Source organism: Ptychodera flava, unplaced genomic scaffold (assembly GCF_041260155.1).
Source record: "Ptychodera flava strain L36383 unplaced genomic scaffold, AS_Pfla_20210202 Scaffold_28__1_contigs__length_4768798_pilon, whole genome shotgun sequence".
Taxonomy (NCBI): domain Eukaryota; kingdom Metazoa; phylum Hemichordata; class Enteropneusta; family Ptychoderidae; genus Ptychodera; species Ptychodera flava.
This window is the reverse complement of record NW_027248350.1, coordinates 2,870,248-2,897,133: the sequence shown is the minus strand read 5'-3', so window position 1 is coordinate 2,897,133 and position 26,886 is coordinate 2,870,248. Positions and strand designations below refer to the sequence as shown.

Below are 26,886 nucleotides of genomic sequence, written 5' to 3'. Positions count from 1 at the left end.
AGGATTATAACTTCTCTTCAATGCTCTTTCCAAATATCTTGGGTCAATAGACGGACGAATGGCTCCAGTAGATTTCTTCATAATCACAAGGCTTGATACCAATTTGGTATGCTCATCCATCTTTGTTTTAGTGCAACGCTTCTCTAGTCGATCCAACTCATCTCTGAGTTGTTGTTTTTCCATACAACTGGTACTCGACGTGGCGCCATTATGGCTGGAACAACTGACTCACCTACCTCCAAGTACAGCTTGCCTTCCATGCAACCTAATCCTTTGAATAGATCACGATATGTTGACAGTATTTTCCCTTTGGCTAGTCTCTCACCAGACTCTACATGTGACAGTGAACGTTGAATGTATGAATGTACTCTATGAATGTTCATTTGCATATTACTTCATTCTACGTTTATTTATTTCATCATTTGAGCTGTGACTGAACCCAACATTGGTGTGAACTTGCCCTTAACCACAAAAAATTTACTTTGTGCCTATAAATGGTCTTGGGGTTACTCACTGACAGATTCGTAATCCAAAGTATTGGCATTCTTTACTTGCTATGCTTCTGAAGGTTACCATTGGACTTCTTGATAACTGCCACATGGATAAATATTGTATTGGCAGCACATTGCACGTAACACCACAGTCTATCTGCATCTGGACTGGTTTGCTTGCTATTTCCATTGTTGGCATTAACCTATTTGAGTATCCTGACTTATTTACGGCGTTCACTAGAAACCCTTGTTTTTGTCATCAAACGAAACTGATAAGACTCATCATCATCCAAGGATCCTTCAGTGTCATATGTTTGTTCCAAGACATATACTTTCTTGTTTTTCTTTCCATCTTCTTTGCCTTTTCTGTCACAGTTCCTGGCAAAATGATTTCGTTTGCCGCACACTGCACAGGTTTTACCATATGTTGGACTTTTTTTTCTCTCATGGCGACGGCCACAGAATTTAAACTCCATCATCATATTTTGCTTATTATTGGACCGACTTTCTCTGCTCTTCCTTCTGGTTACTGTATTTACTTGTGCTTGCTCAATAGGTTCACCAGCAATGGCCTTTATTTGTATGGAAGTACTTTCAGCAGCTTTGCATATATCTAAGCATTTAGTGAGTGTTAGATGTGCATCCTGGAGCAATTTTCTTCTTACGCTATTTTCTCGAAGACAACAGACAATCCTATCACGCATGAGCCCATCGTTTAGTGTGCCCTAATTACACGTTGTCGTTAGGCCACACAGAGCTAACTCATCCACCTCTATGCATTCTTCTGGCTCTTTTGCTTGATTATTCAACACATAACTCTCATAGATGACAATGGATTTCCAAACTCAGTAGTTTGTCTGAAGTTCTAGAATTCTCGATATTTTCCTTCTCACCTTTATTTTGATAAGGTCGGCTGTTATGTGTGCCAAGGGCATCGACTCCAATACAGGTGATGAATTCAGCTACTCTACTCCTGTGGTCTTTCTCATGGAATTTCGTCAGGGCCTCATACGCGTCCCAAATCTGTTTCCATTTCTTCCATTTCTTCGACATATCACCCTTTAGCTCCAGTTTGGGCGGTAATGGAACATTGGACACGAAAGTTGATCACTGGTCGGAAACTGTTGCTTTTCAATGTGAACTGAAAACTGCACTGTCTGAACTATATGGAAATGAGAAAATTTCTTTACCGTTCTCAGTACTCACGTCGATTGGACAACTGTCTTTGTGAGCTCGATTGCCATGAACAGGACCACTCAAAATGCTTCCATTTTAGCATAGGTCTCCACTCCTGACCCCCTTTGTAACGTCATGCCTTAAATGACGTGAAGGAAATAACGAAAGACAAGTTATTTATAACAACAACTTGTCCGAGAGGACGTAGATTTATTCTTTGCTCAAAATAGTGGCCTCAACAACAATGATAAACACATGCGCAAGCTGATACTATTTATCTGCAGGGGTGAATAGGTCTATCTGATGAAGTTCAGTTTTTGTCTATAACATTACACTAACGACAAACTGTACAACAGTCTGCAAATCGCTTCGATCGATCGAAGCATCACCAAATCCCCTTGCTATAGGACTTAATTATGATATTATGCCCCCTCTGTGGTACCAATATAGGTTCACGGAGCAGACGATGACGGCCCGAGGTACTGGTCAGTTTCTTCGGTGGGGGTTGGGGGTGTTAGGGGTTGAATTCATGTGGGGAGTCACCCAGTTTTTGACTTTGGTGAAGGGGGTCACCATGTTTTTGAACTGCCCAATATGGGGTAGGGGTAAGTGTCTTTTTGAACTTCGACATGGGCTCATACATGCCTAAAATGCATCATGCCAACCACAAATTTCATCCTTCAGTTGGACAGCACAGTACGCAATTACTTACGACAAACTGCACATAAGTCTGCAAATTGCTTCAATTGAAGTTTCACCCCGTCCCGTCGCTGTGGGACTTACTAAAATATTATGCCCCACTCTGTGGTACTCATCTAGGTTCACCAAGCATTTCATGACGTCGTGAGGAACTGGTCAGTTTCTTCGGCCGGGGGGATGGATTCACTTGGGGAGGGTCAGCTATTTTTTGACTTGGTTGAAGGGGTCACAATGTTTTTGAAATACCCAATGGGGTGGGCAACATGCAGTAATATTGTTATAATTTATGTGATACAGCGACATATTTTAGAAAGAGAAAAAATGACAAGATATTTGTGTTCTCATTGATGCAATTATTTTCCTTTGTGTTACAGGTTTTCTAAAGGTGCTTTTTCATGACTACGATAATAGTTAAAAAGACAGTTTTTTGTCATCATTAGCTGTGCTTTCATAGTTTCTATATTAAAAGAGGTCCTCTCAGACATTTTACGCATCAGATTTAGCTGCAACTTATACAAATAGCTCTCTATGGCTTCTAAGAAGATATAATATGATGGCTAGCAAGTCCAAACACCATCAAAGGATTTGATTTACTGCTTTTCTCTCATCGATATTAATGAATGGCACCCATTTACGTACGACAGTTCTGGACCTCTGGTTATGCAAATTAAGAGTGACATACATTCACTTCATTAAGGAAGAACTGTGTCGATTCACGTTTTAGTTTTAATTTTTTGATGTGCTTTATGTGTAGATGTGTGTATAAAATGGGTAAGTTACATTCACTATAGCGGGTGACGGAACGAGGCTTTTACTGATATAGCTAAGTAACATATGTATCTTTTGTCTCATTGGTACTGCACTACCACTGATACAGCATGTCTGATTTTCGTCCTCCTTTTCATCTTTTCTCACATACGACTTTAGTTAAAAGAGGAAGTGAAAAAACACCAAGTAGAGATGAACAAAGTAAATAAGGAATTGAAAAAACTCCGTCAAACTTGCCAGGAAATGGAAAAGCAAAAGAAGAATTACAAGCAGAACGAAGTTCGTTTGCAGTTTCTTATTGACATTTATGAAGCCATTTTGAATCGGTATGTTAACTGATTTTAAGGACTATCATTGTAGCACACAGTATTAGGATTTTAGTACTAAGCATCTATTGCATAAAGTGTATTTTGTAATGCCATCTGTTTTCATGTCGGCGCTCTTTCACACAATTTGCAAAATTACTGGAATCATTTGTGTTGAAATGGCTAACTATTTACTCAATGACACAACATTGTTTATGACATCAATTGTTCAATAATCACAGTTATTGCATTCGTCTGTCATAGGTTAGCAAAAGTAATGATCATAAACTTGAAAAATGTCACGCTAAAGATCGATCATTTTAACTGAATCAACTGAGTCGTGCCTGAGCGTATTGCCATCAAATTGTTGAATATATTGCCTTAAAGCCTGGAATCAGGTATTATAGTCATTTGCCAAAGGCTAAGTCAAAGAGTTTCCTGTCGCAGAGCCCCCACACTCATTTATTCGAACATCGATATTCATAAATTGTCAGAGTACTAGGGTACATACACTTGAAATATCTTCACCTATATATTATATATAACTTCTCGAAAACGTGATTGGCAGAACGTGCAACGATTTTTTTACGTAAAGAGGTGTACTTATGCGTACGAATGCAATAATAATTTGGGGCCAATCTCCAACTGGAGAAAAGTTTTTTTGAAAATCTCTAGACAAACCTGTGCTAAAGGTGATCTTCGTGCTATTAACCGAGATCTTCTGACAGCTGACGGCTCGATATAATTAAAATTTAATGTCTGACGACGCACCAAGGTTGATGCAAAATTACAACAAATAAGCCACATGTTAAGACGAAATTTATTTGACATGATAGTCCAGTGATTCGGGTCAAAGGATCTGTGGGTAATTGCAATGGTGTATCTGATTGAAAAATTACAAGAATGTCTCTCTTTAATTCAAAGCTTGCTTTTCAGTTCTTTACGTTATATTTAGATACTCTTACATGCAAATAGGATTTGTGTGCTTGCATCTGAACATTGATTTCTTTGCACTCATCTGGAGGTATGTATATATCACATTGTCCCCATGGTATGGAATTAAATCAAAATAAAATCATAATGTATTGATTACCCTTTAAGTATACCCTGACACCCGTCAAGGCGGATATTTTATTCCATTGAACAGAAGCTCAGGCACACAAAATTAATACCCGGAAAAAAATTAATGTGAATCCTGTAGGTCAATTCAAATTTATGCTTGGTAAAGAAAAGCGGCAGTATTTATTTGACTATAAATGAGATTTTCTATTTTGTTGTCTCAGAGGATATCAAGTCGTTGATGTCGACACAAACGTAGATAATAAGAAGAAGACCCCCATTACAATCACTTCTAAGTTCGGAAAGGTATGTTAATCATAGTCTGGTTTCAATGCATGAAAACCCTAATACACTAACAGTATCAGCATGTTATTATTGTCTGCATTTTAGCCGCATTGTGCATTAACAGATGAACAAAGTCAAATATCCATCGCTTGTATTCAGCAAGCCTGTATTCATGCGGACTATAATAATTAACGTGTATTATTCTATATTACAATATAGCTTTGTCAATACCAGTGAATCTTCTGACGTCATACTCCCTGATTTTTTTTTGTATCTGATTATCTGATTGTTGCGGCCCCACAGCGAGCATTGAAAATAAAGGACTGCGCATTTAAAAAGAAGGAAAACAGGGATAAAATATGTTATACATGAAACGATAAATCTTGATAATGGCGCACAATATCGATAAAAATGCCTTACTGAGTAATTTATCAATTTCTTTGAATCCTCCCGCATACACTTGTCGTCTGCTCTGTCCGTCTCGCGCTCAGCTGTCCCCGTCCGATTACCTGGCTTATGCGGTACTACTACTTTGTTTACAACATCCCAACATGGCTCGCTTCGTTGATGTATAGGTGAAGCAGAACTCAATACGCTCAGAACTAAGTATGCTGTGTTTAACATATGGCATACTATAGCCATGTAAAAGAAGCAAGTGTGTAAAGCTACTCGAACAAGCTATCAATGGGACAACAACAGCAGCTGTCATCAACCTTGACCGGTAGCGTCTGCCAAAATGACTCGGGGCCATTATAAGTGTTGACAAGGCTACCTACGACCAACAATCATTACGACCGTTGACTCTCTGTTGATCTAATATCTCGGCTACCACGATCAGATGCACCAACTGTAATCGGCGACAACTTTCATTCATCGTTTTTTCTCCTTTTCAGTGATTTCACCTTGCATTGTTCTCGACCCAAGTATGTTTGTCAACTGTACCTTTGAAGAACAAGTTTGCGTTGAGTTTTCCCGTTCGACAAAATAAAATAGCAAGAAGCCATGGACATTTAAATTTATAGACACAATTATTAACGAAATTTAAACATTTGAATAACAATGCTGTACTCTGTTGATATTGTTTGCAATTGAATGCTGTACTATGACCGACATTTACTGATCGTATCGACCATCCAATGCCATGCAGCTCGCTGCTTGATGTCGATGTATGAACATTCAGTTTTTTATGACTGGCATTTCCCATGTTACAGCATTTTGAATGTCATGATATTGAAAGTTGTTGTTTCAAGTTCGATGTATACGGTACGGATACAATTTCTTTTCATTTCCTTGGAAGATACATCGTTTTTATTTCCAAATAGAATCATGGACAGCGTGTACAGTGCAGTGTAGAGTGTGTGTAAATGTATACAGATTCGGGGCTGATCATGCCGGACAATGCTCACTGGCTTCAAACTCAGTTTACACTGCCTTGTTATTCGTTTTCTACATCTACAAATTCACTGGCATTGCCAAAGCTATAAAAATGGCAATGATGTTCCCCCTTCCGGCCCATAATTGAAGAAAGCAAACTTTCAACGACATACAGTACGATGCGAATGTAGTGTAAACTTTGCTTTTGTCCATTATGGGCAGGAAGAGGGTACATTATTACTTAAATACAAGAAATACAGAGTAAATTTATCTGCATTATCATACATGCCATGCCTGTATTGCCATTCTCCTATAATTGTTTTAAGGGTACTGATATGAGACCGTATTTTATCATGTTAAGATACGAATTATATTTTCACTATAACTGGAACTATTTACAGCTATGCGTATGTGTGACCTTTGAATATAGCATGTACAATAACAGCTGAGCAAATAGGACTTATGACACTCCGAAACGTCATTGATTTTTATGGTCAAAGTGTTGTTGACTGCATTCAGTTCATTCGCATTGCACTTAGGTACAAGTAGAGGTTTACCAAAAATAAACAAACAAACAAACAAACACATTGAAAATTTGTACGTATTGCAACCGACACCTTTCGTTATTCACACAGTTCCCCTCTGCTATTTATGGCCCACATGTTGTATTTTATGTCGTCTATGCTGCTGAAGATTACAGTCCCGGTCGACAGTGCAACATGACAGAACCACTATACAACAAATTTCCTGTGGACGAGTCTAAATATCAAGGTAGTAAAAGGGTATAGTGTATAGCCATCAATGAGCCACAAATCCAACCCCACTGAAAATACTCGCAAAGAAAAGGTGCGCACAAAATATTGTCACAGAACGAGGTGGGTTTCTATGATGACAGATGCAGTGCGCATGCCCCAATAAGACTTCTTGTTAGTGTCTTGGCGTGGAAGGACTGCTGAAAGCGGCATGGCTTGCAGTTTTTGTGATCCCTGGTGAAATTCGCTCGGACGATTAAGTTCTATTGACTGAGGTCCCCGCAAACAATGGCTGTGAGTGATTGGCCCTGGGCATGGCGGAGGCACTGGTGCGGCTTGGAACCGGAGGCAATCGACAACGCGAACGAACCAGGTTGATTCTTTGTCTGGTGAGTCAGAGCGAGGGTGCCCGTTCGGCTGGGAATTCCATGACAATTGGTGGCAGTGGTTGGATGTTCAGCGTGACGTTTTTGCCTGTTGGGTTCATAGTCGCCAGTGAGAGTGCAGACAGAGTGAGTTTTCGAGTGTTTGTGGGGTCCTGCACGATCAGAGCGTGTGAAACAAGTCTTTCCGCCAAGGCTTGACTGGAGAGTGGTGTGTGGTGTGGGTTACCCTGTACAAAACCTGCAGCCACATTCGAACAGAGGGAGACTTTCTCACATTTTTGCATTGTGCTTATGGTTGTGTCACCCTGTTTTCCAGGAATGTCTTAGTCCAGGGCCCTTATACAGTTTATTATTTGTGTGTGTGTGTGTTATGGCGATGGGACTTGATAGGCATGGAAGTGTGATTGAACAGAGCACTGAAGGTGAAATTTCAAGGACAGTGGTATGGCAAGTATAATGCCGGGACAGAGGTCCGCTGCAGATTTGCAGAAATATCGACCTTTACGTTCAAAGAGAACCCCAGCGAGGTCAGTCGGGCGTGGTAGAGGTTGTTGAAAAAGCATTACATTTGATGGGGAGTTGACTCCGCTCGTTTTAGACAGTTTTAATGGTTTGACAAGCAGTACAGAGTCACGTAGATGCGTACGTGGAGAGAGTATGGGGTCGCCTGGTCTGTCGAGCAGGGGTGATGGGCTGTTGCCAGAGGGCAAGTCGGGTGATGATCACGTGTCTCTGCCATTGAATGATGGGAGAAATACGTAGGAAAGTGGCCGTTCAGTGGCGTTTTGTGCAATTCGCCCGGAATCTGTTTATTGTACTTCAGATTTTGCTGAGTATGAAATTCATTTTAAAGCTTTTGCTATAATAAATGGATGGAATAATCATAGTAAATTTCAGGTGATGTTGGCTAGGTTAAAGGGTGTTGCACTGAAGGTGGCATCGACTAGCATAGGCCACGGTGGTATTTAACCTTTGATGAATTATGCAAATACGTGCGTGAACAGGAGGATGGTGGACAAGAGGATGCGTATAGTCTTGCCATTCGCAATATTCGCAGGCAACCAGGTCAGTCACTACAGGATTTGGCACAGGTTGTAAGGGAAACCATTTGGAAAGCCTACCCAGAAGTATGGGGTGAAAAGCGAGAGCAGTTATGTATTGAGGCATATGTTGATGCTGTCGGGAGGAAACCATAAAAAGAAAAATAAATGAAACTGGGAGATCTCCTAAAACCAATTGTGAAGATTGTTTAAAGCAGCTGTAGCTGATTGAACAAATAGTTGCCGTTGTAGCAGACTTGAAAAAGGAAAGATTGAGTTTCAAGTGTGAAAAGTGGTTGTTGGATTTGTGGCCAGAGTGGACATATTCGTAAGAATTGTGCAAATAAGAGTAAGAGAGTTATGACTACTCGAGAAAATAAAAGTCAGGGTGTAAAAGCCATAAGGTTGGACAAAAAGGTTGTTGTTCAGCCCGGAAACAGTCTAAAAGTAAGCCTTTTGGCGAGACCTGCACTAGTACTGATAATGGAAAAAATCTTGAGAGACAGAAAGATGGGAAACTGTGTAGTGATGGTAGCAATAGACGAATGATGATGCTAGATGTTAACATTGAGGGAATACAGGAAAACTTGTTAGTCGATACAGGCAGCACCCATACTATTGTTGCATACAGATGGTACTGTCAGATACCAGAGAACAGAAGGCCAAAGATAATCAGAGATGGTATCAAGATGATACAGGCTGATGGTTCGGCTATGGTATTAAAGGGGTACACAGTCCTCAGTGTTACCAGTGGTGCGAGAAGTGTTAGTTACCCTATCTTTATAATAGATTTAATAGATGGTAGTGCTTGGTTACTTGGGATGGATCTGTTGCGGTTGTTTGATTGTAAATTGGATTTACAGAAAGGTACAGTGACCATAAATGGTAGGGAGGTACCCACAGCTGACAGAAATTTGAGACCGTTTGTATGTTAGTTACAAGTGGCATCATATGAATGTGTACCCCCAGGTCATGAGTCAATCGTCCCTGTTAAGATGTCTTCTTTTCCTCGTACTGGACAGAGAGAGAATGAAATGACCTGGGAAAGGGGTCAGCCAAGAAGGTACTGGTGGCTAGTATGTCAGAGGAGGTTGAGTCGAAGTTGACAGCAATCGTAGAACCCAAAGCCCTGACACGTCATTCTAAAATAGGATACTGTACTGCGGATGCATTGGTGACTCCGGGTCCAAGGTTACATCCTGTTTGGGTGTTCATGCCAGGTTGTGACATATGGGAAAAAAAGAAAGGGCAGACACTGGCCGTATTGAGTCTGATTTGTGTTAGTGATCTTGATATTAGACCGTCCCCATTTGATGTTGATATTGACAGACAAGGGTCGGAGAGTGCGCCCTAAAGAGGCCATTCTAGTAGCTTGCAGGAGACTGTGGTTGGGGACAGAGTAACAAAAGGTGCTGTCATACCACAGGTGCCAGCACATTTGAAGGACTTGTATGATCATACTGCTCAGAATTTGGAGAGTTTGGAAAAAAGCAAAAGGTAGCTGAATTGTTAATTGAATATTCAGATGTGTTTAGTAAGAACTCTATAGATATTGGCAGGACGGATGTGAAGACTCATCACATTGACACAGGGTGTGCGTGCAAGTTCCCTTTGTGTTCAAGTGTTGTGCAGGTGTGCATTCTCTCCCGCATATCAGGCGTTTGGCTTTTGTGCAGGTGTTACGCTGAACATGTAAATTACCCCCTCCCTTTATACAGCCGAGTTTGAATTTAGGCAGTTCAGACCACCTCGGTAAATTTGAGTGTGTAGACTCTCGTAACACTGTGTTCGGTGTCAAGATTTCAGTCCTTTGCCGTTTGCACACGTACAACTGGCTATCGTCCCCCGAAAGTGTCACAATCTGAGGTAAGTAAGAGCGCTTTTCCTGTATAACTTTTCTTTCCTTCAAGTGTGCAGGTCGACGGACATTATTCCTTGTGCGATGACGTGGCATTTATATGTACGTATACAGAATGGCCGTCGGCAGACTACAGTACCGTAGACCCAATTTAGTTTCCAGTGAAAATTACACAAGTCTTAAAGTTACTTGAAATGAATTCTTTGTAATTTCTTCGTTTCAATTTACCTGCCATGTAATTTCATTTAAGCACAAATTTATTTGCCATGTAATTTTCTTTTCTTTACTATTCAGAACCGTATTTCGTACTCCGTATGACATATGCCGTATGCCGTGCGCCGTATGCAGTGTTTTGAACTTCGTATTCTGTATTCTGTATACACTCTGTATTGAGTCTGCATGTGTGTATATGCAGTTTCAAAGGAATTAAAAGGAGTCAAACGTGATACGAGTTTCCTGAGTGTGTTCATCGGGGGCCCATAGCGACGTAGAATTTTCAGATTCTACATAGTTCTCAGATTTCGCAGACAAACAAGTCAAGTTCTGAGCCATGGCATGCAAAGGTGGTGTTGACCAGCAACCCTCAAGGGCAACTTCAGACGTTTCGGACCACGGTGGTAACATTTGTAGTGGTAGTTCAACTTCTTCATCAGATGTGGAAGAAGAGAACCAGACCAGCTACCCGAAGACTGAAGGTAAGTCAATTGATCATCTCAATAAGTTAAAGAGATCGGCAATTGCTTACCGTGGACATATGACTAGAGTGTACATGGAAATTGAAACTCTGTTAATGAAGTCCACCCATTACGAAGAAGTTAAGCGCAAGTGCGTGGATATAGATAGACTGTTAGACTCCTATCAAAGGACATGTCATGAATACAAAAAGTATGTTTCTCAAGAAGAAAGAGACAACGTTGAACTTGAGTATGAAGCAGAAATTAAAAGAAAACAATGTTTGGATCAGCGCCTTGAAATTGGATGGTAACTAGCAGTACAATACCTCCAGAAATCAAGCAGAAACGAACAATTGTTTGTCACGACCAGTCTACTGGCCATTTGCCAATGAAGAATGCCCAGGTGAGTACTGTTGCTGCACCAACCATTTGTGAAACACTGTCTGAAGCTTCAGTTCGTTCACATCGTTCTCAATGTAAAGAACATTCGAGAAATTCTACTTCTAGCCGTAAGAAAGAAAGTGCTCCTAGAGAAGATGTTAACAGAGCTCAAGGTAGTCGAGAATCTTCTGTCAAGAGTGAAAACTTTTCTGTGTCAAGTTCAAAGTCAAGTTGTGCGTCGAAGTCCGCAAAGAAGATTTTAATTGCACAGTTCGAACTTGATAGGTTGAAGCAAGAAATGAAAGTCATGGAAGCTGAGCATAGAGTGAAATTAGCAGAAATGGACGGTGAATTACTTGAAGAATTGCCAGATGATAAGTCAGCCGTTTCTCAGACTGCAGAGATGCCAAGTGGTATGGAACAAGTAAACAGGTATTTCCAGTCCTTTCCTGTTCATTCTCAAAGTCAGAAACCTGACCATGATATTACTAACTCACGACCTGAATGTGAAAAAGCTGAAGGTTTGAATCCAAATGCACAAGAATGGCATCCATGTGACCCAACAGAAAATTATAGAGGATATAGGCCAGATGAAATGGGACCTTTTGATCATCAGCAAGGTGCTATTGAACGTATGCTTGTACACCAACGTGAAACTATGCAGGCACTTACACTTAATTTAAGTATGCCAAAACGTGAATTCCTGTCATTTGATGGAGATCCTGTGTCTTATCCAGTCTTCACTAAAAATTTTGAAGTGAATGTCGAACAACAGGTCACAGATGACAATACCAGATTAGCATATCTGATACAGCACTGTACTGGACCAGCGAAGGAGGCAATAAAGAACTGCGTCATTTTGCCACCGGATCAAGGGTATAAAGAGGCAAAGAGAATACTGCATCACAACTTTGGGCAAAAACATCTTATTGTTAGAGCTACAATAGACAAAGTTGTTAAAGGACCACAACTTAAAGGGTTTGAAACCGACAAATTGCTTCAATTAGCCCGGAACATGAAGAGCTGTAATCTTAGTTCATTTCATATGAATTACAGAGCTGACATTAACTCCATGGATACTCTAGAAAAAATCGTCAAGCGCTTACCAACATATCTGCAAGCTGATTGGGCAAAGGAAGCTGGTAAGTTGATATATTCTGGAACTGAACCTGAATTCTCCCATTTGACGCAATTTGTGGAAAGTAGAGCAGCCATAGCTAACACGAGGTTTGGTAAATTGATTGGATCCAAACCAGACTCTGATAAAGATGCAAGACCAAAGACAAAGGGCAAGTTTGTGCAACCATCAACAAAGGTAACAACTTTAACCACACAGGGTAGTAATGTTGATAAGACCAGCAGGACATTTGCGAACCCAGCAGCAAAATCTGATCGTGCTGACAGGCAAAACACAGAAACTGGGTGTTTGTTTTGTAAAGGTCGACACAGAATCGACAGATGCTGGAGATTTGCAGGAAAATCGTACGAAGATAAGAAAGGTTTTATCAGAAACACAAGTTATGTGATTGTTGCCTTGAAGCAAGTCCTCCACACATCGCTAGAAATTGTAAGAGTGGTTTGTTCTGCCCTGTTACCAATTGTGGAAGACGCCATCATGCTCTATTACATCCCATTTCTTCATCTGACACACGCCAAGCAAATAATGCAAGTAATAATGCATATCCTTTATCAAGCAGTCCTTCATCTTTGCCAACATCTGGAAGACAAACGGAAAGGCAAGAAAATGAAGATACTCCAGGCTCGAGCAATGGTGCCAGTGGTACATCATATTGTGGTACTGTTCAGACTAGCAGACCTCGCATCAGTCTTCAAGTCGTTCCTGTCAGAGTCGGTAAACCAAATGGTGGGCCAGAAATCGAAACCTATGCCTTCCTCGACAGTGGATCTGACACTACAATATGTCTTGATAGCCTAGTGGACCGTCTTGAGCTTAATGGGAGGTCAGTCAACTACACTTTATCAACATTAAATGATGAAAAGAGTAAACATGGTCTAGAAGTCCAGCTTGATGTGAAATCGTTACACGACTCCATGGGTTGTATATCTGGATACAGTTTGGACAACAGACAAGCTTCCAATATCAGAAAACAGTATTCCATCTGCGAGAGACACACAGAGATGGTCCCATCTCAAAGATGTTCAACTGCCCGAATTGAAGAATAAAGAGGTGACCATCCTAATTGGCAATGACGTTCCTGAAGCACATTGGATTTTGGAAGAAAGACGAGGAGGAAGAAAACAGCCATATGCAGTGAAAACACTCCTTGGTTGGACTCTCATTGGACCAATGGCTGGATCAAAGACACTTGATGCTAATGTCAACTACGTAAAGATGGACCAAGCCCTCAACTGTGAAAATTCTTTCCAGTGTGCAGAAACTATTCTTCTATATTGCAGCAGATGTACAATACAGACTTCAGTGAATCTCTACATGACACCAGGTATGTATGTCATTGAAGATAAAAGAGCCAAGGCAATCATGGATCGCTCTATTTGTTTGCATAATGGGCATTATCAACTGAAACTCCCATGGCAGTTTGATACACCAACATTACCGAACAACAAACAGTTGGCCGAGAAGAGACTACACTTGCTAAAGAGACGCCTTCTTAAAGATGACACACTACTTGACAGATATTCATCAACTATGGAGGATTATATTTCACAAGGCCATGCAAGGAGAGTCCCTAAAGAAGAAAATGTTGTGGTAAATGACCAACCTGTATGGTACTTACCTCACCATCCGGTAATCAACCCTCACAAACCAGACAAATGTAGAGTTGTGTTTGATTGTGCAGCCAAATATTGTGGTACATCTCTGAATGATCAGCTCCTTCAAGGCCCAGATATGACAAATTCTCTCATTGGAGTCCTACTTCGGTTTCGACAGGATCCAGTAGCACTGGTAGCTGACATAAAACAAATGTTTCACCAAGTACGAGTTGATCCATCAGACTGTGATGTCTTGAGATTTCTGTGGTGGCCCAATGGTGATTTAACCAAAGATCCTATCGACCATCAAATGTTAGTTCATCTATTTGGCGCAACTTCATCACCAAGCTGTGCATCGTATGCTCTCAGAAGGACAGCAGATGACAACAGAGGCAACTTTGATTCAGACATTATTAACTCTGTGTATAGAAACTTTTATGTTGATGATTTCTTGAAATCTGTTCTCAATTCTTCAGTAGCAAAGAAGTTCGTCGAAGAAATAACCTCTCTGTTATCAGAAGGAGGATTTCAGTTAACAAAGTGGATCTCAAACAGCAGAGAAGTCTTATCGTCAATACCGGCTGCAGAAAGAGCGCCATCTGTCATGAACCTCGACCTGAGTGATCTACCTGTGGACAGAGCTTTGGGGTTGCAGTGGGATGTAGAGGAAGATGTGTTCAAGTTCAAGGTGGGTAAAGAAGTAAAAGATGAAACTCGAAGAGGATTGCTCTCTGTTGTAGCTTCTGTCTATGATCCTCTTGGCTTAGTTGCACCATTTATCCTACCAGCAAAGCAAATTCTCCAACAGCTGTGTAAAATTGGTTACAACTGGGATGAAAAGGTACCAGAAGAGTATCTCGCTGGTTGGCAGAGATGGTACAACGGAATACTTCTACTCAGAGATATTGCTATTCCAAGATGCTACAAACCCCCACACTTCGGAAGACTAGAAAGTGTTGAACTTCATCATTTCTCAGATGCATCCATGGAAGGATACGGTGTTGCATCATATCTTCGCCTCGTAGATGTCAATGGTAGCATACATTGTTGTCTCATAGTGGGAAAGTCTAGAGTTGCTCCCATGAAGACTGTGACAATTCCAAGACTAGAGCTGACAGCTGCAACTGTGTCTGCGAAAATCAGCAAACAACTTCGTGAAGAATTACAACTACCAATACATCAGGAGCAGTTCTGGACAGACTCTACCATAGTACTGCAGTACATTCGCAACTCAACGAGGAGGTTCCAAACATTCATTGCTAATCGTCTTCAATTGATTCACGATGCATCGACACCAAGCCAATGGCATCATGTACCATCTGAGCTGAATCCTGCAGATTGTGCATCACGTGGTATACAACTTGACCATATCAATGGTAGATTATTGCAGTTATGGTATGAAGGTCCACAGTTTTTGTGGCAACCACGGTCAAGCTGGCCAACCCAACCTACTGATTTACCAGAAATTTCTGAAGATGACAAAGAACTGAAGAAAGCCAAAGTTTATGCAATGCAGAAGAACACCTCTCCTGATGATTCAGATAGCCTTGAATCCCTAATGTACAGATGTTCATCATGGTATAAACTTCAAAAATCAGTCGCTTGGTTACTACGATACAAAAGGTATCTATCCACCAAATATGGAAGATGCAATGGTGGTACCATCGAAGCTGGCCGACTAACAGTCCAAGAACTTACTCTAGCTACAAAGGAAATTGTTAAACTGGTTCAGAAGAAAGCATTTCCACAGGAAATCACGACGATGAAACCACCAAGTGGAAGACGGGATAGCAAAGGATATATCAGCCCTCTTAGTAAGTTAAATCCAGTCATCTTAAATGGTGTTCTGTGTGTTGGAGGAAGATTACATAATGCCTCAATCAGTCAACAATCTAAACATCCGATGATTTTACCTCATAGTCATCATGTCACAGAGATAATCATTCGACATTTCCATGAGAAGGAAGGCCATGTGGGATCCAGTCACGTACTCTCTCTCATCAGGAAGGAATTTTGGATCACCAGAGGTCTCTCTACAGTAAGAAGAGTGCTTAGAAAGTGTATCCTCTGCAGAAAATTGAATGCGACTCCTGTAAAACAAATAATGGCTCCACTTCCAGCACCAAGAGTAACACAAGGTGAACCTCCATTCTCTTCAGTTGGTATAGATTATTTTGGTCCTCTAATGGTAAAATGGAGAAGAGGAACAGCAAAGAGGTATGGATGCCTTTTCACATGTATGGCTATTCGTGCAGTCCACATAGAAGTATCTCACAGCCTGTCAACAGATTCTTTTATTCAAGCTATTTGGCGTTTCATAAGTCGTCGTGGACCACCAGTATCGATATATAGTGATAATGGAACCAATTTTCGTGGAGCAGAAGAAGAGGTAAAGAAAGCTCTTCAAAAGTGGAACCAGGACAAAATAACAGATTCTCTGCATTCACGAAATATCCAGTGGTATTTCAACCCACCAGCAGCCAGTCACACTGGAGGAGTATGGGAGCGAATGATCCGGTCTGTAAAAAAAATTCTGCGATCACTCATGAGCAACCAGTTAGTCGATGATGAGACTCTACTTACCTTGTTATCTGAAGTTGAAAGAATACTGAATGACAGACCATTGGTACAGCAGTCTGATGATCCCAATGACATGGAAGTTCTAACACCAAACAGTCTGTTACTGCTACGACGTAACCCATGTACCTCAAGTGATCTTCCGGCAGCCCTAACTCTCCATGATCGGAGAAGGCAAGCACAAAGTATGGCAGATAATTTTTGGCAGCGATGGACCACAGAATATCTCCCTTCACTTCAGCAAAGGCAGAAATGGTTACGACCGAGACGAAACCTTGTACCAGGGGATTTGGTGATTATCATGGATGAAAACCAACCAAGAGGCTACTGGTTGAAAGGTGTAATACAGCACACATTTCCAGATCGGTATGGCAACACTCGCCAAGTGATAGTCAAAACTGCAAATGGTGTACTTCGGCGAGATGTGCGGAAATTGTGTTTGTTAGAAGAAGCTCAGTAATGCAAAGATGAAAATAAGACTTAAAGTCGAAATTCTAGTTACTGCAGCAGTTCAATTTATTGTCATTGAAATATTTTAACAGTTCTCCTCTGTTCTATTTCAGGTCTTGCACCAAAAAGTTGTTAGAAAAATGCTCCTTGGATTGTGCGCTTTATTGGGGCCGGTATGTGCGTGCAAGTTCCCTTTGTGTTCAAGTGTTGTGCAGGTGTGCATTCTCTCCCGCATATCAGGCGTTTGGCTTTTGTGCAGGTGTTACGCTGAAACATGTAAATTACCCCCTCCCTTTATACAGCCGAGTTTGAATTAGGCAGTTCAGACCACCTCGGTAAATTTGAGTGTGTAGACTCTCGTAACACTGTGTTCGGTGTCAAGATTTCAGTCCTTTGCCATTTGCACACGTACAACTGGCTATCGTCCCCCGAAAGTGTCACAATCTGAGGTAAGTAAGAGGCTTTTCCTGTATACTTTTCTTTCCTTCAAGTGTGCAGGTCGACGGACATTATTCCTTGTGCGATGACGTGGCATTTATATGTACGTATACAGAATGGCCGTCGGCAGACTACAGTACCGTAGACCCAATTTAGTTTCCAGTGAAAATTACACAAGTCTTAAAGTTACTTGAAGTGAATTCTTTGTAATTTCTTCGTTTCAATTTACCTGCCATGTAATTTCATTTAAGCACAAATTTATTTGCCATGTAATTTTCTTTTCTTTACTATTCAGAACCGTATTTCGTACTCCGTATGACATATGCCGTATGCCGTGCGCTGTAGCAGTGTTTTGAACTTCGTATTCTGTATTCTGTATACACTCTGTATTGAGTCTGCATGTGTGTATATGCAGTTTCAAAGGAATTAAAAGGAGTCAAACGTGATACGAGTTTCCTGAGAGTGTTCATCGGGGGCCATAGCAACGTAGAATTTTCAGATTCTACACAGGGGATGTGAAGCTAATTAAGGTTGCTTCTTTTAGGGGCCTCTATTTGAAGAAGAATGAAATAGAGAAGCAAGTACAGTCTATGGTGGATAAAGGGTTGGTAGTTGAGTCTGAATATCCTTGGTCTTCGCCTTGTCTTTTGATGGCCAAGAAAGATGGGAGTCAATGCTTGGTGGTGGACTTTCTTAGACTCAATGCGGTCACTGTCAAGGACGCCAAACCCATTCCACGTATACAAGAGGACTTGGAAGCCATGTATAATGCTTCTGTTTTTATCACTCTGGACCTTCAGATGCGTTATCACCAGGTAGAGTTGGATAAGTGCAGCCGATAGAAAACTGCCATTGTGACCCCGACTGGTCGACATTCGCAGTGGACAGTACTCCTGATGGGGCTCTGTAATGCAGCAGCGACTTTCAAAGGGTTAATGGAGAAAATGTTTCGATGGCTGCAGAGGAACATTTTGTTGTTGTACTTAGATGACATAATTGTTTTCGCTGATTCTTTCGAATCTGAGTGGGAATGGTTGGACATAGTTTTTCGGAGGCTGAAGGCAGCTAACCTTAAGTTAAAGCCAAACAAATGTGTTTTATTTACACCGTAAGTTGAGTTTCTTGGACACAGAGTGTGGAAGAAAGGAGTAACAACTGATCCCAAAAAGATGTGTGTAAAGGATTGGCCAGTACCAAAGTCATTGAATGAAGTGCAAAGTTTTGTGGGCTTGGCGTCCTATTAAAGACGGTTTGTGCAAGGTTCACTGTTTTGGCCCAGCCTTTGCATGATTTAACAAAGAAGAGCACTGTGTTTCAGTGGTCTGAGGACTGCCAGTTGGGCTTTGAGTGGTAAAAGTTCCCTTTGTCGGAAGCACCATTTGTCTTGGATACGGATGCCAGTTTGACCGGTATTGGAGCAGTATTGAGTCAGATTCAGGACTGGGTTGAGAGGCCTGTTTCGTATGTGAGTCGTGTACTGAGTAGAAGTGAAAGAAACTACTGTGTTACTCACAGGGAATTGTTGGCGATCGTGACTTATTATGTCAAGCGTTTTTTAAAAGCATTATTTGCTAGAGAGACTATTTGTTGTCCGCACTGGCCATTCTTATTGACATGGCTGTTGTCATTCGAGAATTTGGAAGGGCACCTAGCTCACTGGCTGTTTGATTTTAAAATAGAGCATAGAGCTTGTAAGCGATACCAGAATGCTGACGCCCTTAGCTGTATGCCTGTTAAGGCATGTAAACATTGTGGTAGGGATCATGGTGGCAATGAATAGAGAGACCGTTCGCCTCGAAATGAGACCCATGATTGTTTGGAGGATGTAGATCGTGGATGTGAGCTGGTTGGTTATGTTTCAGTGGGAAACAAAGGTAGAGTGTGTGGTCTCAAGAGACAGAAAGTCTATTCTGATTAGTTCCCAGAAGCTGCCAAGGAAGGTAACTGGCTTAGATAGTAAGGACACGAAGTTTTGTCCCTTGAGTGCCCCTGGTCCAAGGAGGACATGCCAAGTACTGCCGCCAGGAAGTGTCCAGTTTCAAACTGCTTCAACCCGTGAAAACCACGGGGAACCCGTTTAATTGACATGCATTTATGCATGGATTAGCCATGACGTGTTCATTTTCTATGCATATATGCTGAGCGTAAGCTGTCACTCAAGACAGTGATTGTTTACTTGGTGACAAAAGAAGTCAAGTATCAGTGTAAATCCTTGAGTGAAACAAAAAATCCAAATCTTTCGTATGTAAAAATGTGAAAGAGGCTCCCACCTAACTATCCAAAATGTTTTTTTTATGTCGAGTTTGTGTTTGATTTGTTTCAAAAATGTGTTCCTACATTCTTATCAGATTGTTTGTGTTAATGAAATGTTTGTTTCGCTTCGGATATTTGTAGATAGTTTTGGAAGTTTGGATTAGTGTGTACGGTAATGTTTTGTTTGTGTGGGGAAAGCTTATGGCGAGACGCAGCCGGGCCTATGGTGTTACAATGGATGTAACATCCATGGGTGTTATAATGTTGATAGAGTGGCCCTTTGACGCTTGCGTTTCGAAACCCGAGTGTGGTTTCTCATCAGTCGCAGTGTAGATTCTTTCCTTAGTTTGTGTTTGTGAAAATTTATTTTAATGCATTTTAGTGGTCTTGCTCTTCGAGTAGCGAGGCAAGTACTAGTATATTAATGTTTGGGTCTCGTTGTGAGTCCGTTTGGTGGTTCGGTTTGTTTGTTCTATGTTTCTTTACTTTTGTAAATTTTGTTTAGACTAGCGTGTCTTTTAGATTTTTTGCGGCGGTTTGTGAACTTTTAGGCAATAAGTACCACTGCGGGGTACGGATTTTTATGTTTTTTGGATCAAGATACTTATAAGTATCATGGTCGATGTATTTCTTGTCGTACATTTTCTTAAACAGTTTATGTACTTTGTTTACTGTTTGTTCTGTGTCGTTACTGTCCAGTTGAGTATAATACTGAGTGTTGCGTAATTGCTTTTCGCATTCGTGTACGTAATCTTTTGTGTTGACAATGACGATACCCCGACCCTTGTCGAAGAGTTTTATGGTAATTTGTCTACTGTTTGCAAGCTGGTTTATCGCGATTCTTTGGGCACGCGACATTTCTTGTTTCCTTGTTTGTGTTTGAAAGGATATCTCTAGAAGTGCAAGTTCAGCAGCTTCAGATAGCTTTCAAGTTCTGTGTTTTTTTGTTGTTCGGGGATTTTTCCTTGAATGGGTGTTGTTGCGATTGTTTGTGTCTCATGATGTAGCGCAGTCTCACTTTGCGACCATATTTGTTGAAATCCTAAGCAGTTTTATTCTGCTTGGTTTTGTTGGTGTCGGAATGAATTTTAGGCCTTTGCCTATTGCTATTATTGCGGTGTTTGTTAGTTTGAGCGATGGAAGGTTCTTGATGAATTTCATGTTGTTGTCGGCTTTTCTTTGGAAGATGGCTTATTTATTTCCACGGCCATTTTGTCTGTTACCGTTTTTTATCATTTGGATTTTGTTTTTTTTTAATGTTGTATTTCTTTTTTGTCGTGTGTACGATTTTTGTTAATTCTTATACAGCATAAACGTTGAACTCGAGAATTCGCTGTCACAGAGAATAATGGAATAAGAACTACAATTTTACCGTCGTTCGGTCGACTGAAGTAGCAGTTGGTGTTTATACAAAGAGTACAAAAGAGCGTCATGGATCTGGAGCCCGCTTTTGTTCATCAGCTAATCCAATTAACGAGGGCCATTTAGCACCTCATCGAAGTTCTCCTCCCACTAATCAAGGGAAACCGTACTTGATAGTCCTACGTCATCAGCTAACGCCTCATTATGCTGATTTTATGCCATATATTTGAATACATAACGAGCCTGCGAAACCGGACAATTCCTGGCGGCATATTTTCTCATGGAGATTAGACGTCAACAGCTTGCTGATTCAGACATAGCAGTAATTATGAATTATGTTGATGAGGGCCTTGAGCGCCCTCCTTGGGAGGAAATTTCATCCAAATCGCCAGTAGTTAAAACATACTAAGCGTCTTATGCACAGCTGCCCATGTGCAACAGAATTTTATACAAGTTGTATGAAACTACTGACGGAAAAGCTGTATGATGGTGATTGATATTGCCAAAGGTGTATGATATATCGTTGCTAGCAGAGATTCATGATTCAAAGCTAGGGAGTCATTCTGGTATGACTCTGACTTAAGCGAAAGTCAGGTTAGGGTACTACTGTTTTGGTATGAGTGTTGATGTGCGAGCTTATATAAGACAGTGTAATGTGTGTGCTTGTAATAAGCCTTCTCGGGTCAGTAAGTGTGCACTTTTGCAGATTTACACTGTAGGGGCTTGTATGGAGCGCATAGCACTGGATGTGGTGGGACCGTTCCCAGAGTCCTAGACAGAAAACATAAGATTGTTGTTGTAGGAGATTATTTCACCAAATTGGTGGAGGCGTACTGTTGCTAAGGTTTTGGTGGATAATTTCATCAACCGTTTTGGTTCAACCTTGGAGTGTCACAGTGATTTGGGATGGACTTTTGTGTCGAACATGTTTAAGGAAGTGTGTGCTTTGTTGGAAACATGTAAGACTTACACCACACTTCATCATCCTTACACTGAAGGACAGATTGAACAGTATAATCATTTCTTGGTTGCGTACATACGGTCTTATATTGACACCAAGGAGGGATAAACTGATTTGGATGAAAATTTGAGCCTGGCTACTGAGGCTTACCAGTGTACTCCTCATCCATTTACAGGGGAGACACCAAATATGCTGATGCTTTTGATGGAGATTTACTCCCCAGATGATGTGGAAGGTGTTTCCTTGGATTTTGTAATCAGTTTAGGAGAAAGGTTGCAGGAGACACGAGCATGCACCAGAGTTGCTTTTTGTCATAGCGAGGCAACAGAAGTTGAGTTATGATCGTAATGTTGCGAAGAGAGGTTTCAAAGTTGGTGACTTTGTATGGCTTAGGGATGAGCGGCGGAGAAAAGGATATGCACCTAAATTGCAAATGATGTTTGAGGGCCAATATCTGGTTTTAAGCAGGATTTCAGCTGTGGTGTACAGGATCCAGAAAACTCCCTGTTCTAAACTTAAGGTGGTTCTTTACGAAAAGTTGAAAAGGTATAGTGGGAAACCCTTGGACTTTTGGTTCGAAAAGGTGAAGTTGTTACCTTTAGATCAACGACAACAAATTGGTAAGCCAGGTGAAAGTGCTGGTTTGGAGACCAAGGTGGCGGACATGATGCCATTGAGTGTCCAGTTGAAACACTGTGGAAATAGACAGTGATACCAGCACCGTTCAAAATGACCAGTTGTCCAACCCTGAGGTCAGTTGTTCTGCCTTGTCAGGAGACGGTGATCTATCGACTCAAGAGTCAGAGGTCATTGACGAGAACAGTAAGGAGGGTAGTTTAAGCGTTGAGAAATCTGATGATTTGAATGATCAGTCTGCAAATACTGACAAAGTGAACCCTAATCGTTATGCTAGGAGATAAAGGAAAACTGCTCAGTACTATGGATTTACTGGTATGATTAGAAATACCTTACTGGGCTGAGGTGTAACTTTAGCTTGCAGTGATACTCGATACTTTTGTAGTTGAGTTATTACTGGTTGAACCAGTGATATAGTAATGTAGACCACGATTAGTCAATTTGTCTTGTGTTTTCTTTGAGTTATTAGACTCTGGGTGTAGTAGTAATGGTTCTACTCGCATACACCCACACATAGATAGACTGTTGAATTGTGCAAAACTTTCTTGTTTAAGTAATTGTTGATATTACTTGGTGTCTATCCATTTTAGCTTAACAATAATTGATCTCGAATCATGTGTCGGTAGGAGTCCCTGTTTATTTCCCTTTAAATGGTAAAAAAATCTGACATGAAATAAGGGATGTGTCCTGGCACTGTGTTTGCCTTCAATGGTAGATACACATCATTGCTTTCCTTTCTTTTCATAAGTTTGAGGGCATGTTATAGTCTGGACTCCATCAACTGCAATTAACAGGTTTGTAGGTACAGCAACTACCGATTTCAATGTGATAAGCCTCACCTTGTGATTTATTTCTGTTGATTGACCAGTGCGGGTTGTTACTGTGTCACAGCTACCACCTTTTTAGTTCGAATCGTGTTTTGAGGCAGTGATTGCCTGATGATTACTTTGGTTTTAATTACCATCAACACTAACTTTACATGATCGACGCTAATGACTTACTAACACTCGGCAACAGACATATATCCTTATTATTTGGATGTTACCAGAATGAGTTTTTGTTGTACTACTACGGAGGGCTCTTGCATGTAAGCAAGGTTATTGCCCTGTTGGTAGGACTCAATGGTAGGGAGTGGAATTTTTGTGGGGACCGAAAAGGAAAGAAAAGGGGGATGTCGTAGCACGAGTTTGGTTTCTATGACAATAGATACAGTGTGCATGCCCCAATAGGACTTCTTGCCGGTGTCTTGGCATGGAAGGATTGCTAAATTCGGCATGGCTTGCAGTTCTTGTGACCCCTGGTAAAATTCGCTCGGATGATTGAGTTCAATCGACTGAGATCCCCGCGTACGGTGGACGTGAGTGATCGGAGGCTTGATCAACTTGGCCCGGGCGTGGTGGAGGTACTGGTATACCTTGGAACTAATGGCAATCGACAATGCTGACGAACCCGGTTATTTCTTTGTCTGGTGAGTCCGAGCGGGGGTGCCCAATCGGCTTTTTCTACTACAATATTTCCGATTTATTTGTACACCGAAATTCACAGGTCATGATCGTGTTCTGTGTGGGTTTCGGGTACGCCAATGAAAGACAAACTGTTGCTCAGGTTGTTGAAATAAGTTTAGTTATATTTAGGCAAACTAGTTACAAAAATAGACGATTTAAAGACCTTTGAAATGTTTTATTTATATATGGTAAACTTATTGCAACAAAATGTACATGAACGACTTACAACTCTATGATAATACAGCGTACTCACTTAATGTTTTCTTTTATCTGTTCACAATTCCTTTCTAAGATGGTAAATTCGGCAGATTTGACGTCTAAGGACATCTATAATTATTGCAGATTTAATTATACAATCCAGAATTCGAGGCACAATCTTTTCCCCCAAGAGAGCAGACACTTTTACGACCCAGCACAGCATAATTACTGTCCATAGTTTGTGGCGACCATGATTGGCCCGGCCTAGCCAAGCTGCTATACATTAGCTTGATGATGTGCCTTGGTATTTGGACGGCAAAACCAGCCATCCGACCTAATACCCTGGCAAAACGTCGAGCTACTGTACTGCAGCTAGCCGTGTGTACAATGCTGTGTGTTCCTGGAGTTATACGGGGAGGCCATATAAGGCTGGGAACACACAGTAACGTACGCTGGGCCTAACCCTGCGTACTGTGCTGTGTGTTCCTGGTCTTATACGGCCTCCCACCACATACAATATGTATCTGTCGAGCAAATTTGGGTGTGCTCCCAACGTTTCAAGATTCCGCTCAAGTGCCTCAAAGTGCTACGAGCAGCAAAAAAAACTGACGACATACTTTCGAGATGATAATGATGCAAGTTTTTTATTCATACAGAGGGGGTCGAGGTGGCCAGGACTGATGGGGTCGAAATGGTCAGGGGTCGAGGTGACTAGAAGCCGCTGCAGTTATGCAGCTCACAAGTTACCAACGACAAAAATACGGGAAAGGGTTATTTGCTTAATAACCATCGCACAGTGCCATATAGGAATACAAAACAGTGGGCATTTACAACTCTCCTTCTTCAACTTGGTCGAAAATCACGAACATAGTTAGCGTACTGCATATGTGCTGTACATTCGATCCCGCTGGCCGAAGTTGTTCGCGCTAGTTACGCACACAGGGCAGATATAACCGTACGAGTTCAGAATATAGTGGGTGCTGTGTTGTGCTTAATTAACACGTTAAAAGTTGCTAGTTTGGTTGATTGTTTGACATTTAGCAAGCGATATAATTTAATCAATTGTTAATTAGATTAAAGAAAGATAAAATGAAATCTCATTTGCATAAATGAATCGTGCCCCATATTCTGCAGTAATTGTATAAACTGTATGGTACGGCTACTACATCCAGTTTGCATTCATAGATGTCATAGACATGCTCGCTCTATGTCTTGGCTTGTGCTGATCAAACTAAATCGCGCATGGAATCGAAGCGATGTTTGACGGGTCTCATGACGTTTGCGAAATAATGAGGTTATGTTGCAAAACACTAAAATTACACTCATTTTACACACTCCAGTCTATGTTTTACATCAACAGCCATACTAAACTTCAAGATAAACGTTCTTCTAAGTGTGAAAACCTGTGTCGAAATCTTAACATGTAAATTGTTCGCTCTAAAATTGTACCATAAATGCTCTTTTTAAGTGGAATGGCCCAACAGCGGAATAATATCGGCAAGTGATACGGTTACCATCACTCCTTGGTAACCAACTTTCTATGAGTCGCAGCGAGGAGCATGCAATGTCGATTTCTGTCGTAGCAGATTTCTGAACATTCTAATGAAAACGGCCTTAACCAAATTATGCATGTATGATAAAGGTGTTAATACACGAAGTTTTCCACATCTCGTGATGTGGCCGCATTTTGACTCGTTGCTGCGCAACTCGTCAAAATACGGACACATCACTCGAATACGACACCGTATCGCCCAAACTTCGTGTAATAACCCGTAATTATTGCCTTTTAATTCAGTTTTTGGAAACATCTTGTCTACGTTGATTACCAAAAGTTGGGCCTTCGAAGACGCCAAATACAGTATTTGCTAACCTTAGTATGATATGTTTCCCCAACAAGTATTACCGTATTTCAAAATATACTTGACTTGTTCAATATCTGTTTATTTATGTCTTTATTCATTAGAAAGATTATTTTTCTATATAGTACAAAGAAGGACAGATTTAGGCTATTATCAGAGCTTCAATTTGCATTCAACTACAAATCCAAAGCACGCACCATACCTTCTTCAACGTATTCATTACATTTGCAGGAAATCGACTTGGAATATTGCAAGATTACAGCTACCTCCAAAGGGAAACCCGTCGAGTTCATCTTCCCAAAAGGCTCGAAACTGCCTGCATACAGCACCATAACGATTGCAACATCAAAAAATATGAATAGGAATACTGATTTCAAATGGAAAGAAGTGGACCATGTTGACCCCAAGTCCGTCAAATTTCAAATAATTGCAGTTAACATTGCGGTACGTGAACACAGTAATATCAAATTTCATACAATAATCAAAGTAAGATTTGATGGCGCCGGATTTTAATGTGAAAATTAAAGTAAGTCTTCTGCTATATATTGAAAATGTAAATCTTTGTAAGGTTAGAAAAAGTATAAAAGAGATCGTTTGGTTGGGAAGTATTCGCCTCAGACAAGGGCTAGTGTAACTGACGTTTTAGATAGCAGTAAGATGCTGACA

At 40.9% G+C, this 26,886-nt stretch overlaps 1 long non-coding RNA gene across 1 annotated transcript; it reads left to right on the top strand.

The window, feature by feature from the left end:
* Window positions 1-3,302: 3,302 nt before the first annotated feature.
* LOC139127029 (uncharacterized) lies at window positions 3,303-26,672 on the top strand. The gene is made up of 3 exons (XR_011550893.1): window positions 3,303-3,460; window positions 4,723-4,804; window positions 26,452-26,672. It is a non-coding gene; the product is annotated as an uncharacterized lncRNA (long non-coding RNA).
* Window positions 26,673-26,886: the final 214 nt, after the last annotated feature.